Source organism: Heterocephalus glaber, unplaced genomic scaffold, assembly GCF_053883595.1.
Source record: "Heterocephalus glaber isolate CG9 unplaced genomic scaffold, H.glaber_assembly_v1.0 deba00000896, whole genome shotgun sequence".
Taxonomy (NCBI): domain Eukaryota; kingdom Metazoa; phylum Chordata; class Mammalia; order Rodentia; family Bathyergidae; genus Heterocephalus; species Heterocephalus glaber.
In genome coordinates this window covers 3355685-3375091 of record NW_028258170.1, presented here as the reverse complement: position 1 = coordinate 3375091, position 19407 = coordinate 3355685, and the positions used below count along the sequence as shown (strand labels likewise).

At 36.7% G+C, this 19407-nt stretch overlaps 2 pseudogenes; both read right to left on the bottom strand.

The window, feature by feature from the left end:
* Positions 1-2958: 2958 nt before the first annotated feature.
* On the bottom strand, positions 2959-3883 carry LOC147828890 (olfactory receptor 5W2-like; annotated as a pseudogene).
* Positions 3884-18351: 14468 nt separating this feature from the next.
* On the bottom strand, positions 18352-19275 carry LOC101698226 (olfactory receptor-like protein OLF2; annotated as a pseudogene).
* Positions 19276-19407: the final 132 nt, after the last annotated feature.

Below are 19407 nucleotides of genomic sequence, written 5' to 3'. Positions count from 1 at the left end.
CACTGGGAATATTGTATTTGGAGTTCATTTACCATCAGTCATTGGTTGACATGAAGCACAATGTGATTTAGATAGGTTTAGAGGGGAAGGGTGTAATGAAATTGAAACACCAGTGCAGTATATCACAGATTTTATTTCGTGTTCAGTAATTCTGTAGAATCTCAAGATAGAACAGTCATAAGTGTCTGCTCATGTACCTATATAGTCATTATATCTCTAAAAATAATTAGTAATAATGCATTTTCTACCTCATAAATTAAAAAAGTTGAAGTCGCAGACAAATTAATTTACTGTGATTTGCATGCCCTTCTATAGGATTTTAGTTTTCCTTAAAATTAGTTCTCACCAATCATATTCAACAAAAGGGGCCTGATATGATCTGACACTTGAATCAATCTCCAGATGCTATAATAAAGGGGAACATCCAAAGGGGTAGGGGAAGTGGGAGAGGTAGGGGAAAGGAATGAAGGGAAAGAAAAAAATGGAAACAAAGCCTTTGCCAATAGGAAGGGGTGGAGGGGTTGAAGGGAGGGTAGGAGAATGGGGAAAAAATAAGAACCAAGATACATCATGTAAAGGTACAAGTTCTCAATGATGAATGTAAATGTATTATATACCTAAAAAGTAGCAATAAAAGAATTTAAGAGAGAGAAAAAAAAGAGGAACATGAGCTAATTGAAAGAAATTTTGCATGTTTATATTATCTGCAACCCACTGGCATTTGATTTGCTTGTATTTTAATGTATCTCCCTGCTTTTTGCTGTGTTGCTGTTCACTGGGACTTACTGAGCTTATATACCAACATCTACTAGACTGTTACCCTGTAAACAACTGAAACTTACTCTGCACAGTTATGGAGGTGGGAAATCCAAAATCAGGACACAGGGCTTTTTGTCTGGAGAGAGCCCACTTGGTCATTCTGGACAGCTTTAGTTTTACTGTCATTACCTGGTCGAAAGGGAAGTGAGGTCACAGCTCCTGTTTTGGGGGCCACTAATTTGTCTCTGTGGGCTCTGTCCCAAAAATGTATCACCTCCCAAAGGCCCCACCTCTTCATTCAGCCATTGTGAGTTGGAATTTCAGCAGGTGAGGAAGCCAACAATATTACTGCTCAAAAGTCATCACTAGAAGAGTAGGTTTTTCATGACCTAACCTGTTTAGATTTCTTTCATTACCTAAAGTCCTGGATCTGCTAACCAAAAGACTTCCCTAATGGTCAAACCTTCTGCCTTAGGGATGTAACTTGGAATCCTTTTCTCTCCCAAACAATCAAAATTTCAGAGTGAAAATTATATACTCCCAGCCTGTAACAAAAATTGAGAAAAGAGTTAAAATTCTATTTTGCAATTAGATCAATGACACCAAGATGGAGTTGGAACCCCAAACTGGAGTCTGATGAGCCATGAGCTGTGGGGAGACCCTGGCCAAAGAGTGACTGAACCTGAGGCTCATAAGGAAGGAAGCTTGGGGAACAATAGCTCCCATGCTCCTTGATTGTATGGTTAGAGTTTAGAGCAGAGCTTGCAGCACAACAATCAGCAGAATTAAAAGCTAGTTTTGTCAGAGAGGTGAGCTCTGGCCTATGTGTTCCCTCTGCCCTGATAAGATTGTTTAAACTAGGGCGGCCTGTGTCATGTAACAAATCATCCCATCCCACCCTGACCCTGAACAAAAACTCCTATATAATATGTCTCATAATGCTTTTCTTCTACATCTTTATTCTCATGCTCTTGAGTTACAAATAAATAGCCATGGAACATTCAGTTGGTTACTGTTTCCCTGAGCCTCTCATGCCCAAGAAGCAGTCCCTCTGAGTTCTCAGAGATTGAAGTAAATGTCATCTCCAAGTAATCTTTCTCATCCTCTACACATCCACTGTCACACACTGGGACAACAACCCTCCACTGTTCTAGCAAAAATATCTACTAGTATCCTTTGACAGTCTAGGACCTGGCCAGAGTATGACCAATCAGGCAGGCCATTGGCTGATGGACACAAGTACTCTGCATGAGCCCTATGTGAACACTGCATAGACAAGACCCTAAAAACTGTACTGCCTCCTACAGGGTAGAGATTATATGGATTGCACAGTGGCCTGAGCTCCCTTTGAAGCCCCTTAAAAACTCCTAGATGAGGAATCTTCACGGGCCACCAATACAGAACCCGCTCCTGGATAGTGGGAACTTTACTCCTTTGCCTTTATATGGTTTACTTTCTTAACATTGTATTTTATAAATAAATTTGCTTATGCCCTACATCCTCCATTCATTTTCATTCTGTGTCACCCTGACATACAAACCTGGTGTCCCAGAAACAATCCACAGAAGAATTTGTCATGCACACTCCATTTAGACTTGTTTATCTGGAATATGGGCCACACTCTTTATTTTAGGATTGTTTTGAGGCTTATGTGGATTGAGTGTTTGGATAATGAATGCCTATTAATTCACCTAGAGGATAAGATTCTCAAACCACACTTTTTAAAAAATTTCACAACTGTTTTTAACCTTGTTGTGGATGTTGGGGTGTCTAATGTAACACCAATTAATTAGTGTCTAATGTAGCATAAACTAAATGATAAGATTCATCAGTAAATAAACTACTGGATTTGTCATAAAATACAAAGCATCTACATCCATAAGTGGATAACTAGTAAGCACTCACTAAATCTTAGCATAGTTGAGACAATACCCAAACGAAAGAAGTAACAAATAAAACTTTGGCACAAATGAAGTTTTCATCAAAATGCTCCCTGAGTTGGAGTACCATATGTCAATTTAAGGCAAATATTTAAGCATGACATGCTTGGATATCTGTAACATTTTCTTATGATTAGAACTTAGTGCAAATACTTATTTTACCAGAAGAAATTATGTGATACGTCTTTGTTTCTTCTGAATCATACAACATAATTTTACAAAAACAACAACCATTGGAAGTATGTCTGTGTACAGTTGCTCAAATCCATCTTTTATTTCTCAGTTTTTCCAGTGCTTCTTTCACATCCTTGTTCCTAAGATTATAAATGAGAGGGTTCGGGATGGGAATCACCAGGGTGTAAAACAGTGAGGTCATTTTTTCTTGATCAAGGAAGTAGGAAGTACTTGACCTGAAATTCATGAACAGCAGTGTTCCTGGAAAATGGCAACCACAGTCAAGTGGAAGGTACAGGTGCAGAAATCTTTGAGCCTCCCCTCAGCAGAGTGGATCTTTAAGACTGATAAGATAGCCATAGGAGACCAGAACTCCTGAGATGGTACCCAGTTCGATGAATCCAAAAACGGTGAGTAACATCAGCTCATTGATTTGTATGTGAGAACAAGAAAGGAGAAAAAGTGGAGGTAAATCACAAAAGAAATGATTAATCTCATTAGACCCACAGAAACACAGGTGGAATGCCAAAGTTGTATGTATGGAAGCATCTGCAATTTACCTAAATCATCAGCAGGGAGCACAGCCTGCTGGACATGTGGGCTGTGTACAGCAGGGAGCTGCTTATGGCTTGGTAGGCCTGGTACCAGTCAAAGGCCATGACTGCCAGCAGCAGACACTTGGAATCTACAAAGATACAGAATGTCAGAAACTTCACAGCACAACCAAAGAGAGAAATTGATTTATTCTTAGCTATGAGATCCACCAACATCTTGGGTTCAATCGCAAAGGAGTAGCAGAGGTCACAGATCGAGAGGTGGCTGAGGAAAAAGTACATGGGTGTGTGAAGCTGGGAGTCCATTCCGATTAAGATGATCATCCCCAGATTTTCCAGGAGATCAGTGACATAAACAGAAAAGAAAATAGTAAATAGAGTCACTTTCAGCCTAGGACTGTTGGTAATTCCTAAGAAGATGAATTCAGTCAATGAGGAGAAATTTTCTCTGTTCATTCTTCCTCGTTCTTGCCTAAAATTTTATAAAAAGAATAGAAACTACATGTTAAATTCCTCTGTACAGTTACAATATACTTGTAAGACAGAATATACTTTGTTTCTTTAATTTTTCTTTATTCTCCAAAAACATACCTGTTTATGAATCATTCTTTAAAGAAGGAGGAAGCAGGTACTGGAGGCAAAGGGGAAATAAAAGGAATTGAGATGTGTTATGTACATGTCCCCACTCCCTAAGATGTATGTCATAATTATGTACCTGCAAACATGCAACTCTGTCTAGGTGACAATGATAATGAAAAGTCAGAAAAAGCCACTGAGAAACTCATTTAAATATAAATGCCATTCATGAAATATGTGGCTTTCTACAAGTACTTGACTTTAGCTGTATCATTTCTTATTTTAGGAAGTGAAGTTTTACTGTACTGAAATCTTACTACATTTTAAAAATAGTATGACCCCAATACCAGTCTTAGAGAATCTAACAGATACATAACTAAGCATTTGATACACTTGAAAACATTCATATTTCATATGAATTTCATATATGATCTTCCTCAGAAATCATGGTTTATTTAAAAACCACTGTTTTAGCTCTAGAAACAGGGTGCTATCACTGAGTTGTAATACAGTTGGTATTTTACTATTGTTAATCTCTCTGCTATTGATTATTGGATGAGAAATGAAGTATTAGTAAAATAATTAGTATTATTTTTAGAAATTTGTTATGATTCTGGCACAATGCTCATTGTATATTTGTTGGGGAGGTCTGGGAAAAAAAGGATGAGTCTCTTGATCATTTGAAGAGAAATGGTAAAAAGCATTAGGTAAACTGCAATTTAAAACATACTCTCAACATAACTATTTTAAATGGAATTCTGTACTTAGAAAAGGAAAACAGTAGGGAAGACAATAAATGTTCAAAGCTATATAAGATTCCCTCATTGGGCCAGGGATTTAGCTCAGTGGTTCCAGTGCCTGCCTCACAAGAGCAAGGATCTGAGTTCGATCCTCGGTACCAAAAAAAAAAAAAAAAAGATTCCCTTATTGATAGGTTTGTGCACTCATGTTTATTTTCATACATGTCCCTGTATGACTTTTTATTGATGGAAGAAAATTGGAATATGAAGGGTAGCAATTTGTGGTCATTTTTGTGACCCTAAGAAAGCATGTTGTCTGATTCATACAGAGTTAATGTGTACCTATTCACATTTGTAATGTGGTGCCTGAAAAATTTTAATTCAAAATGAAACAAATAAAAATCTTTTAAGTCCATATGACTCTGCATAAGAACCTAGATTAAAATAGAATAATTAAAATGTTACTTTTCCCCCATTAAGTTTATTGGTACATTTTTGGTATAAAATACAGTTACATTCATCATTGGGATCTTGTACCTTTATATGAATATCTTGGTTCTTATTTTTCCCCCTTCCCTTGCCCTCCCTTCACCCCCTCCACCATTCCCTATTTGCAAAGACCTTGTTTCCATTTTATTTCCTCTTTTCATATTTTTTCCTTTCCCTTTTTTCCCCTCCCCTACCCCTCCCAATTCCCCTGGTCTTTTAGACCTTTTCTTCCTGTTACACAATATCAGTTATACATTTTTAAATTAAAATATCAAGACCTAGGAGGCCTTACCACAGATTTTACAGAATATAAAAGGATATAGAAAGCATATTACAAAAATCTTTTTTGAAATAAATTTGACAACTTCTAAGAAGTACCTTGGAAGACAAATCAATGAAACTAACTCTGGAGACAATATAAAATTTGAATAGCACCTATTAAACAAAGTATATTCCTAGCTTAAAAACCTACCTATATGACAACAGCAGGCTCATAAGCATTTTAACTGATAAATTATATCAAACAATTTAAGCAGAAGAAAGAAGGAACACTTCTCCCCTCATTTTAGGAACTTAACATTGTGCTAATCCTAAAACTGGATAAAGATAATAGAAGAAAAAAGTATGAACATAGATAGAAATTTGTTTAACAAAGCAAACTATTGGAAGTCAGATCTGGCAGGATGTAGAAAGCGGTTTTGTTATAGGGATGGCAGTGTTGGTTCAGCATTGGAAGATCCACCCCCAAAATTCATCATTTTAACAGAGGAAAGGAAAAAGCCATATGATCCTGTCACTAGTTGGAGAAAAAGTATTGGATTAAATTCTACAGCTGTTCATGGTAAAAGCTATCAGGAGACTCGAAGTAGAAAGAACCTTCTCAACAGATTAAAGACATGTACTCCATACTTCCAGTGAGAATGCCTTATATAAATGGAGAAGATACATTGCTTTCTCCTTAAGGTGGGGAACAAGGGCAGATATGCTTACTCTTTATCTGTGCCTTAAACTTTGAAACCTAGGCCCCACCAAAATAGTCTGGCAATAAAATGACACAACCAGGATAGGATTGGCATGGCAGAAGCAAAATCTTTATATGTAGATGAAATGATCATCTACAGAGAAAATACTAAGAAATCTCTAGGAACCCCTAGAACTTGTACTTGAATTTAGCAGGATTAGAAAACACAAGGTATATATAAAAATTCAGGTCTGTGTATACTTGCTATAAATGAAGAATTGGATATTGAAATTTAAAAGTTATGGAGGAGTGCAAAGGACCTAGAAAAGTTAAAAACAAGAACAAAAACAAAAACAGTGTTGGAAGACGTTTAGTACCTAATTTTAAGATGTCTTCTAAAGCTACAGTAATCAAGGGAATGTTGGTGTAAGGAAAGACATATAGATCATTTGAATAAAACAGAGAATCTAGAAATAGAACCACATATACAAGGTCCACTGTGTTTTGAAAGATTATTTAACATTAGCATTTTATAGAATATGAACTCAATTCAAGAGCCGAGGAAGAGAGAGTGTTTGCAGCAAATGGCAATAGAACACCTGTTATCCGTATATAAAAAAATAATCTCAACTCTTTTTTTCCATACATGAAAATAACTTGAAGGGATCTATGAACCTAAATAAGAAAGCCTAAATGTATAAAACTTTAAGAACAAATTATAAGGCGAAATATTTATGAATTCAGGGCAGGCAAGAACTACCTAGGATACAAAAAAACATGATGTATAAAAGAAAAAATTGATAAATGAGATTAAATCAAAATTTAGAACTTTAAATGACATCATTAAAATGAAAAGTAGTCCTTAAACAGACCATATTTACAATACATATAGCCTATGACTAGAAAATATAAAGAATTCTTAGAGCTCATTAATAGACAACCCAATTAAAATGTAGACATAAGAAGATTATAAATAGCCAGTATAGCACAAGGAATGGTGTGCAATTCTAGAATCAGAAAAATACTAATCATTACAATAATAAGATTGAATTATACACTCATTAGGGAGATGAAGTTAAAAGTTTTAAAAGTCTTGTCATAACTTTTTCTTTTTGTTGAATTCTCCCCCTTTACATTTAATTTCTCACACCCAATGGATTCATTCTGTTGGGTTTCCTGGGGTTGTGACCCTCAATGTCTGTTCCTAGGATATTGTGTAAAATACTTTGGAGTGCTGGTTTGGTATTCACGAAGTTTCTAAAGTGCTCTTTGTCATGAAAGTATCTTATTTCTCCATCAATTTTGAAAGATAGTTTTGCAGGGTACATCAATCTGGGTTGGAGGCTATTTTCCTTTAGGGCTTGAAATACATCACTCCAAGCTCTTCTTGCCTTGAGGGTTTGTGTTGAGAAGTCTGCTGTGATTCTGATGGGCTTTCCTTTGTATGTGATTTGTTTCTTTTCTCTCACTGCTTGTAGAATTTTGTTCTTCTGTTGGATTTCTGGAATCCTAACTATTATATGCCTATGTGTAGATTGGTTTTGATTAAGGCTAGCTGGAGTCCTATATGCCTCACTTATCTGTATGTCAAGTTCTTTTCCCCTGCTTGGGAAGTTTTCTGCCATCACTTCTGTGAACAGTTTTTTTATGTCATCTGCAGTCTCTCCTGTTTCTTCATTGACTCCAATCAGTCTTATGTTATTCTTCTTTGCATCATCTAGCAGCTGCTGGATTGATTTCTCATGTTCCCTTACAATTTTAAAGCAATTTTTCTTTTCCTCCTCACTGATTGCAATCTTGTCTTCTATATGTGAAATTCTATCCTCACATTGGTTCATTCTGCTGTGCAGACTTTCAATGGAGTTTTTAATCTCTTGGAAATCTGTTTGTATCTGTTTTATGGATTCCATTTGTTTCCTATGTTGGGATTCCATCATGTTGCTCAGATCGTCTATTTTTTTATCTGTGTCCTCTGTAGATTTATTAATCATGTCTTGCACCATGAGCAAAATGTTTGCTGTTATATGAATAATTATTTCTGATTTCCTTTTTCCCAGATCCTCTTTTGTTGCCAGTTCAGAGAGTCCAGGTGGTTGAGTATCAGATTGTTCCATCTCGTTTCCCTTTCGGGTTGCTTTAGGTGATCCAGAAGTCTGTTTTTGAGACTTGTTTACCTGTCTTCTCATTTCTACTGGAGGGGGTGTTTCTGGCGCCCACACAGCTCACCTTCTGTGCCCTAGGAGCTTGGGATGGCAGTGGGGGAGCTTCCTTCTGGGTTCTGGGACTGGCTCAGCTTCTCTGCCCTAGGAGCTTGGGATGGCAGTGGGGGGAGCTTCCTTCTGGGTGCTGGGACTGGCTGAGCTTCTCTGCCCTAGGAGCCTGGGATGGAGGTGGGGAGCTTCCTTCTGGGTTCTCAATTAAAATGTTATTTTGCAGATACTAATAAGTTCAGTAAAGTCTTCCAGTTCAGAGAAGTATCATTTTTATCATTACACTGCAGAATTTAATAAAATGGTTCATTTACAATTGTCTCATTTCCTTCTTGAAGTAAAATAAGTTTATGGTATTTTTTAACCTCATATCATTAGCTTAAAATCTCAGGAACTTACTGGGGATGAGCAGTTCTTTGATAGCCAAGCACTGAACAGAGAATTTTTATAGTAGCAGGTAGAAATTGGGATGAAATCTCTTAAAGCTTTGTCCCTAAGGAATTGGCATTAGGTAAACATGTGATTAATTATATTTATAGTTGTGTATTTTCCCTTGGGAATAAGGTAATATCACTAGCAAAATTACTTTAATTTTTTACTATTGTCATCAAACTAATCTATGTCATGATGAAAACTGAAACTTAATTTTATAGAATAACATATAGAGAATGTATACATTGATATATATGAGATATATATCATACTCTATAAAATTTATATTCTTCTTGTTCAGTTAAGTCAGAATAATAAAACACAATTGCTCCCCTATATAATAATTTCTAACACATGTTTTGTGATTTTTCTGTCATTTTTGGTTTTTTCCTTCATATTAATAAAGTATTATAACATTTCAATGATATTTAATTAGAAAAAATTCATGTACTATAAAATCCAGAATTTTAAAGTAAACACTTCTTTGGCTTTTGGTACAGTCACAAAGGCAAGCAGCCCTTACCAGGTCCACTTGCAGAGATTTTCCAGGTTTAAAAGAAACACTCCTTAGTGGTCACTGTGTTCCCTTCCTCCCCTTCACTGGCAGGTCTACAGGAAATACAGAGTGAGACACATGGTGATTTGTATCAGTATTTTTTCCATTTACCATAATGTGAAAATCTATTCATGTGGTAGCATGTTTGAGAAATTCCTTCACTTTCATGACCAAATACTGTTTCATTTTATGGATATAAAACACTTTGTTTATCTTTCTCAATCAGTGGACATCTGGGTTAGCTCTATTTTTTCACTGCTAAAAAATAGCAATATGAACACTGACCTCAATGAAAATGTGCAGTGCTATTTTCACTACCCACCATCGCATTGCTGTGTTCCCATCTGTATGTTCATACTACTCTCCACATAACATGATTCTGTGTCTGTGACACATTCTCTACATTCAACCTGAAAGGTTTGAATTATTCTTATTACATTGAGACAAGAATCTCTCTACTAAATGCTTAGCTTTTAAGAATTTAGTCTTAAATTCATGTTGATGTTTCTGTATTCTCCAGAATCCTAACAAAAGCATTTGCAGCTACTTTTTATTTTATTTTATTTTATTTTATTTTATTTTTTTATTGCAGCTACTTCTTAACGAATCTGGAAAACTATGTGAGGATAGTTTTTAAAAAAGGAAGTGGTGGTCAAAAAGTAGAAATACACTGAATTAACAGGTGTTTTTCTACTAATGTAGCTCATCTGTATAAGAATGATTCATTTTTGCTGCTCCAGGCCCATAGGAAGGGAGTTCTTAGTTGCTTTTCCAATGCTCCAGGCTCAGAGGAGGTGAGCCACATGGGTGGCCACAGCACACCTACACCGGTCAAAATGAGAAGACAGGTAAACAAGTCTCAAAACCAGACTTCCAGATCACCTAGAGCAATCCCAAGTGAAACTGAGTTGAAACACCCTGATACTCAACAACCTGGGCTCCCTGAACTGCCAACAAAAGAGGATCTGAAAAAAATGAAATCAGAAATAATTTCTCAGGTTGCACCAGAGATTGTTCTCATAGTGCAAGACATGAATAGTAAATCTAGAGAGGAGCTGAGGAACATGATGGAATCCCAACATAGGAAACAAATGGAATCCATAAAACAGATGCAAATAGATTTCCAGGAGATCAAAAACCCCACTGAGAGTCTACACAGCAGAATGAGCCAATGTGAGGACAGAATTTCAGATATAGAAGATAAGATTGCAATTAGTGACCAGGAAAAGAAAAATTGCTTCAAAATTGTAAGGAACCACAAGAAATCAATCCAGCAGCTGCTAGATGATGCAAAGAAGAATAACATAAATCTGATTTGGGTCAAAGAAGAAACAGGAGAGAGTGAAGATGACATAAATAACTGTTCACAGAAGCAATGGCAGAAAACTTCCCAAGCAGGGGAAAAGAACTTGACATACAGATAAGTGAAGCATATAGGAATGCAAATACCCTTGATCAAAAAAAAAAATCTACACATAGGCATATAATTGGCAAGATTCCAGAAACACAACAGAAGAACAAAGTTCTACAAGCAATTAGAGAAAAGAAACAAATCACATACAAAGGAAACCCCATCAGAATCACAGTAGACTTCTCAACACAAACCATCCAGGCAAGAAGAGCTTGGAGTGACATATTTCAACTCCTAAAAGAAAACAGCCTCCAACCCAGATTGCTGTACCTTGAAAAACTATCTTTCAAAATGGATGGAGAAATAAGATACTTTCATGACAAAGAGCACCTTAGGAACTTTGTGAATACCAAACCAGCACTCCAAAGAATTTTACACAATATCTAGGGACAGATATTGAGGATCACAACCCCAGGAAGCAAAGCAGAATGAACCCATCTGGCATGACAAGAAATTAAATGTAAAGGGGGAGAACCCAACCAAAAGAAAAAGTCATGGCAATGACAAGTCAGTACATTTCAGTTATAACCATCAATGTTAATGGTCTCAATTCACCAATCAAATGAAATAGACTGGCAGAATGGGTCAAGAAGCAAAATCCAACAATATGCTGCTTACAAGAAACACACTTAAATCAAAAGGAAACTCATAGACTGAAAGTTAAAGGGTGGAAAACAATACTCCATGTGACGCGAACCTGATAAAAAGCAGAAGTAGCTATCCTCTTTGCAGATCAAGTAGATTTCAAACCAGCACTGATTAAGAGAGATGAAGAAGGACACTATATCCTTGTAAAGGGAAGAATCCAAGAGGAAGAGATGACAATCTTAAATATCTATGCACCAAACACTAGTGCACCCAACTATATAAAACAAATACTAACAGGCATAAAAAGTCATATATGCAGTAATACAATTGTAGTGGGGGACATCAATACCCCACTGTCACAAATAGATAGATCAACTAGACTAAAGTAAGTAATGAAAAACTAGAATTCAGTTGAACTCTTGAACAAATAAACTTAACAAATGTTTACAGAGTGTTCCACCCCACAAAATCAGAATACATATTCTTCTCAGCTGCACGTGGGTCATTCTCCAAAATCGACCACATACATATAGAACATGTTTAAGTAACTGCAAAAGAATTGACGTTATCCCCTGTATATTATCAGACCATAGTGCAATGAAATTGGACATTCATAGCAAAAGAAATGAAATATTTCATAAACACGTTGAAATTGAACAACACACTTCTGAATAAACAGTGGGTCACAGAGGAAATTAAAGAAGAAATCAGACAGTTCCTTCAATTAAATGACAATGAAAATACAACATATCAGAATCTATGGGACACAATGAAAGCAGTCTTATGAAGGAAATTCATAGCAGTAAATACACATATTACGAAATCAGAAAAAGCCCAATTAACCTGATGCTGATCCTCAAGCTTCTAGAAAAACAAGAGCAGGAAAAACCCAAACCTCATACAAGGGGGAAAATTATAAAGATCAGAGGAGAAATCAATGCAATGGAGACTAAGAGAATGATACAAAAAATCAATGAAGCCAAGATTTGGTTCTTCAAAAGAATCAACAAAATTGACAAACTCTTAGCCAAACTTATTCGAAAAAGGAAAGAAAAGGCCCAAATCCGTGCAATTAGGAATGAACAGGGTGAAATTACAACAGACTCTGCAGAAATCCAGAGGATCATCAATACCTACTTCCAGAACCTATACACCAAAAGATGGAAAATACAGAAGAAATGGACAGATTCCTAGATACATATGAATTGCCAAAGTTGAATGAAGATCTAAAAATACTAAATGACCCAATATCAACCAATGAAATTGAAAATGTAATTAAAAACTTACCAACTAAGAAAAGCCCAGGTCCTGATGGTTTCACTGCTGAATTCTATAAGACATTTAGAGAGGAACTACTGCCACTACTCTTTAAACTTTTCAATGAAATTGAAAGGGAAGCAATACTCCAAAATTCATTCCTGGAAGCAAGCATTACCTTGATTACTAAAGCAGAGAAAGACCCAACCGAAAAAGAGAACTATTGGCCATTCTCACTCATGAACATAGATGCAAAACCCTTAAGAAGATACTGGCAAATAGAACGCAGAAGATCATCAAGATCATACACCCTGACCAAGTGGGATTCATCCCAGGGATGCAGGGATGGTGCAACCTATGCAAATCAATCAATGTAATATGCTATATCAATAGAGCCAAGGACAAAACCATATGATCATCTCAATAGATGCAGAAAAAAAAATTGACAAATTCCAACATGCATTTATGATAAAAACCCTACAAAAAATTGGAATAGGCGGTCTCTACCTCAAACTGATAAAAGCCATCTATGAAAAACCAACAGCCAGTATCATACTAAATGGTCAAAAACTGAAGTCCTTCACACTAAAATCAGGAACAAGACAAGGATATCCACTATCACCACTCTTGTTCAATATAGTTTTGGAAATATTAGCCACAGCAATTAGACAAGAGGAAGAAATAAAAGGAATAAAGATAGGAAATGAAGTCAAATTGTCTTTATTTGCAGATGACATTATACTGTATATAGAAGACCCTAAGAACTCCACCAAAAGTCTTCTAGACTTAATAACCAAACTCAGTAGAGTAGCTGGATATAAAGTCAATACACAAAAATCAATAGCTTTCCTCTACACGAACAACAGACTCACTGAGAGAGAAATAGGGCAAATAATTTCTTTCACAATAGCACCCAAAAAACTGAAATACCTAGGAATCAATCTAATGAAAGAAATCAAAGAACTCTTCTCTGAAAACTATAGCACTGTGAAAAGAGAGATTGAAGATGATATCAGAAAATGGAAAGACATCCCTTTGTCCTGGGTAGGAAGGATCAATATAGTGAAAATGACCATACTTCCAAAACTGCTATATAGATTCAATGCAATTCCAATTGAGATCCCAGAAGCATACATCATCCACCTTGAGTAAACAATCCAGAAATTCATTTGGAACAAAAAGAGACTCAGAATACCAAAAGCAATTCTAGGAAACACAGTCAAGGCAGGGGGTATCACAATCCCCAACTTGAAACTATACTGCAAAGCTACTGTGAGCATGGTACTGGGAAAGAAACAAACCTGAGGACCAGTGGAACAGATTAGAAGATGCTGAAACAACTCCAGACACACTCAGGCATCTCATCTTCAATAAAGGAGCCAAACATACTCACTGGAGGAAAGACAGCCTCTTTAATAAATGGTGCTGGAAAAATTGGGTTTCATCTTGCCAAAGATTAAAACTAGACCTGTAGGGGCCGGGAATTTCGCTCAGTGGTTCCACCGCTTGCTTTGCAAGCACAAGGACCCAAGTTTGATCCCCGGTATCAAAAAAAAATCTAGACCTATATCTCTCACCATGCATTAAACTAAAATCAAAACTGATTGATTAAACATATAAATATTAAAATAGAATTTCTGAACTGGCTGGAACAGAGGTTAGGTAGAACCCTTGAAGATGTTGGTGTAGGAAAAGATTTTGTGAACAAAACATCAGTGGTGCATGAACTAGAACAAATGATAAACAAGGGGGATCTCTTCTTATTAAAAAGATTCTACATAGCAAAAGAAAGCACCTGCAGTGTGAAGAGACAACCCACAATGTGGGAAAAATTGGTGTTCCTCAGACAAAGGTCTACTATCTAGAATCTATAAAAAAATTTAAAAGATCAGACCTCCCAAATTTAAAGACACAATCCAAAAATGCGCATCTAAAATGAACAGACATTTCTCATAGAAATAGAAAGAACAAATAAATACATGAAAAAATGTTCAACATCACTGGTCATTCAAGAGATGCAAATAAAAACAGCGCTGAGATTCCACCTCACTCCAGAAAGAATGGCTTCTATCATGAAATCAACTAATAACAAGTGCTGGTGGGACTGTATGGAAAGAGGAACCCTGTTCCACTGCTGGTGAGAGCATCGACTGGTGCAACCACTGTGGAAATCAGTATGGAGACACCTCAAAGAACTAGGACTGGAAGTCCCATTTGACCCTGCTATTCCCCTGGTGGGGATCTTCCCCAAAGAATTTAAAGAATCATAGCACAGTGATATATGTGCACCCATGTTCATAGCAGCACAATTTGTAATAGCTAAAACTTGGAAACAGCCCAAATGCCTATCAACTGGAGACTGGATAAAGAAAATGTGTTTTTTTAATAAAATGGAGTACTACTCAGCCATAAAAAATGAGAAATTAGAGACATTTATAGCTAAATGGATGCACATTGAGGTGATACTCTTAAGTGAAATAAATAGGGCACACGTGTAAATACTGAATAGTTTCTCCAGTGTGAGAAATTGATAGTGTGAATATGGATTAAAAGGTATAATAGATAATGTGAAATAGGAAGAAAAGGTACAAAAGGGAAGGGGAAGTGGGATGGGTAGGGGAAAGGAAAGAAGGGAATGGAATTAATAGTAGAAAATGGAAAAAATGGAAACAAAGTCTTTGTAAATAGGGAGGGATTGAGGGGTTGAAGGGAGGGCAGGGGAAGGGGGAAAAAATAAGAACCAAGAGAGATTATGTAAAGGTGCAAATTTCCAATGATGAATGTCATTATATTGTATACCTAAAATGTACCAATGATTAGAACAAATAATCGATAAGGCAAAATAGGAAGAAAAGGTCCAAAGTGGCAGGGAAAGTGTAAGGGGCAGGGAAAAGGAAAGAAGGGAAAGGAAAAATTATGAAAATGGAAAAAATGGAAACAAACTTTTGTAAATAGGGAAGGGTGGAGGGGGTGAAGGGAGAGCTGGGAATGGGGAAAAAATAAGAACCAAGATGCATCATGTAAAGGTACAAGTTCCCAATGACAAATGTAAATGTATTTTATACCTAAAATGTACCAATAAAATGTAACAATGAATTAAAAAAAAGAATGAGTCATTTACAAATTATGCAAAGATAGGGTTTTTTTTTGCAATGCACAGTTGTAATAGTTTTTAAAATGGTTTAATTTACTATTATTTGTACAAAATTTTGGCAAATTTTTGAAATTCTTAAATATTAAACTTTTTATAATTCAAATATCAGATAACAATGAAATTCTCTGTATTCTATGACCTTCACCCCCCACTCTATTTGGCTTGACAAGGCTGCTTCAAAAGGACCCAATCTAATCCTCCTTCCACAATGATCTGATGGTAGTGTCTGCCATAATTTTTCTATAAGTGTGCTCTCTAAGTAGTGCTTAATCTGTGGCTTTGGTAGGTTGTTGTACAGCAAAAAAAAGAAAAGGAAACACACACACACACACACCTAATTATCTACCTTTGTTAAAACCTAAGAAATCAGAATGAGAAATTTCAGAATTTTACCACAGACTGATGATAGTTTCCATATGATGAAGACAGCTATGTACTTTTGTAAACATATTCCTTTAGAAGCACAGCGGTCATTTTATTTCTTTGGGAATCTTGCTATCATTTGATTGCTTTGACCAACAAAAGTAGGTAGAAATCACTCCATGCCTTTGTCTCCTTGGCCTTGAAGAAAACAGCCAGTGAGAGTCATGAGTTGCTATCAAGAAAGCAAAGCAATCTTGTGAATATGGAAGAGACCCAGTCTCAAAAGTATGCTGGGAGGAGCAGTGCCTACTGATTCCAGTCTCTAGACCATCACAGCTGTGTAGAACAGGTTTACAATCCAGCCCCACTTTCCACTGAATACCACAGTGCAACCTCAGTCAGCCAATATGAAGAGCAAGGAATTGTCCAACTGTGTGTAGGTCATGCATTTATAGAGTTCATGTAGCTAAAGGCTTTTAGAACAATATTGATAAAGTATAATTCAAGATGATATTTTGAAGGTTTTTGGTATGATGTGCTATGTATGCACATATAGAAAAGTTTACATGTATGTGCATATATATATGAAAAAGAAAAAAATAGCATATTGATTTTATTAATATCTGGGCATTCAGTCAATTATTTCACTGGATAATGGATAAAAATGAGCCCTGTGCATAAAAATGGAAGCTTGTTTTTAAACTCAATTATTTGGCTAGTTTTTACCCATTCATTCATTTGAAAGCCATTGATGTTCCTATCATGATAGTGACCTAAAAAAAGAGGAATGCACTTGAGAGAAGAAATTGTGGGATTTTTTTAATAATAAAACTAACTGCTAAGTGATTACATTGTGAACAACATATGCACCTCACTAAAATATAGAAATATAGTATTGATTAAATTCTCAGCACAAATGAATTACTACTATTAATATTTTCTTTTAAAGATAGGGTTCCAGTTTATTTACCAGATACAAAGAGAAGCAATATAAATCATTATAAGTGGAGTGCTAATGTAAATATTATTCTTCTTTCCTTTGAATATATATTTATGGTAATAATTCTTTCTTTACAACTTAAATTGCATTGATTAGGAATTTAGTTAATTTTACTTTAAGTACAATTTAATAATAATAATAATACAATAAAATGTTATGAACCCACGGATGGAGGGAGATGGAGGCTCCTTTCCCAGGAGTCTGTAGGAAGGTCCAGTCCTTCATAGCCAGCTCCCATGAGCACTTGCTGCAGAGTGGCCAGAAGCCCCTCCCTTTGCTTAGAGTGGGCCCGGGAGGGAAGGGCAGAGACTGAAGCCTGACTGCAAGTTGCATGAAGACAGTGAGGCTGCTGGTCCTGGGGTGCTGTTGATAAAACTAAGGCAGGCTCCTGGGGAAATGGGAGTCTGAGAAGAGATGTTATTTATGTCAAAAGACTCCTGCTCCTAATATTTCATTCAGCCTAGGTGAAGAGGGGCATGCAGGCAGATTTCATTGAAGATGAACTAAAATGAAAGATGGGGAATTGTTTCCTCATAGGTATGCAAAATCTGCTTTTCTCATGAGTCTTGCAAGGGACTTTGTTCATTCAGTGAGTGTTGCTGAGTGGCACCCTGCTGTAGAACATTGTGATAACAAAGCCAAACACAGTGTAAGATGGGAAAGACAAGAACATTAACTTCCTGTAATTTTGAGTCTAAAGCAAGAGATCATTTGTTCATTTTTATTTATTTTCTACATACTTATTTCTATTTGTTATAATGGACATTTTCAAGGTGAGCATACATACGAAGGACACAAACAAAACTAAATTTCATCCTGTGAATATTCCTTCTGGTTCAGCTATTTTATTAATTATACCCATTTTTAAAATTTCAAACATATAAAGAAGATGATGAATTGTGTGTGGGAACAATTTGCAAATCCCAGGGACACCTCACTGGGGTAGACTTATCAGTGAGGGGGGAGGGATGACAGGACCCTGTTTGCAAACCAACAAAATGATGCTCTTTCTATTCTGCCTTAGCTTAGAAGGAAGATGGAGTGAAATTACTGCTCCTCACACTCAATAAAGGCAAAATAATAAGTCATGAAAAATATCTTGAAGGTTGGATTGGTGAGATATCATGAGTAAGTACTTGAACTTTATTCTCAGAATTCTCAATTCATTTTGTATGGGAAAGGTGATTTTACCCAGAGCACCATGTGGTGCAGATTGCTTGTTTCAGAGCAGTCTTCACATCTTTGTTCCTTAAGCTGTAGATCAGGGGGTTGAGAATAGGGAATGATGACTGTGTAGAACACAGAGGCCATCTTGTCCATTTCCATGGAGCAACTCAAGCTGGGTTGGAAAAACATGAACAGGAGGGTATTGTGAAACATGGCCACAGCTGCTAGGTGGGAGCCACATGTAGAGAAGGCTTTGTGTCTGCCCTCGGCTGAGTTCATCTTGAAGATGGTGATGCTGGAGCTGTAGGAGAGGAGGACAGTGATGACACTGCACCCCAGGACACAGCCAATGAAAGTGAACGTCACTATTTTGTTGATGGATGTGTCTGCATAAGACAGGGCCAGCAAGGGCTGGATGTCACAGAAAAGGTGATCGATGACATTTGTGTTGCAGAAGGAATGTGCAGCTAGTGTGGATGGCTGAATCCACCAAGCCTACGATATAGATGCAGGCCACTAGCTGGGTGCAGACCCTCCTGGACATTGCAATGGTATAAAAAAGTGGATTGGAAATGGCAATGTAATGGTCATAGACCATGACAGCCAACATGAGACATTCCACATCCACAAAGGCTCCGAAAAAATACATTTGAATGGCACATAAATTATATGGAATCCTCTTCTGCTTGGATAGGAAATCAGCCAAGACAGTTGAGAAATAGTAGACATCACAGAAAGACAGATTGTCCAGGAAATAATACATGGGCATGTGGAGCCTGGGGTCCACTTTGATGAGCAGGATCATCCCTAGTTTGACCATCACAGTCATGCCATAAACAAGGAGGAAGAGCGCAGAGTCCCTGCTGCACATCTTTTCTGCTGGAAAGTCCCAGGAACACAAATTCAGCAAACACAGTGCAGTTCTCCTCTGTCATTGCTCAGGTCTGGAGGTTACTGGGTGTGAAAAGTGGAAAAGAAAATAGAAGGTTTTCATATTCTGACTGCATTCACAGTTAATTTTTGGTCCTTTTGTTACATAATCAAAAACAAATGACATAACAATCATTTGAAAGTAT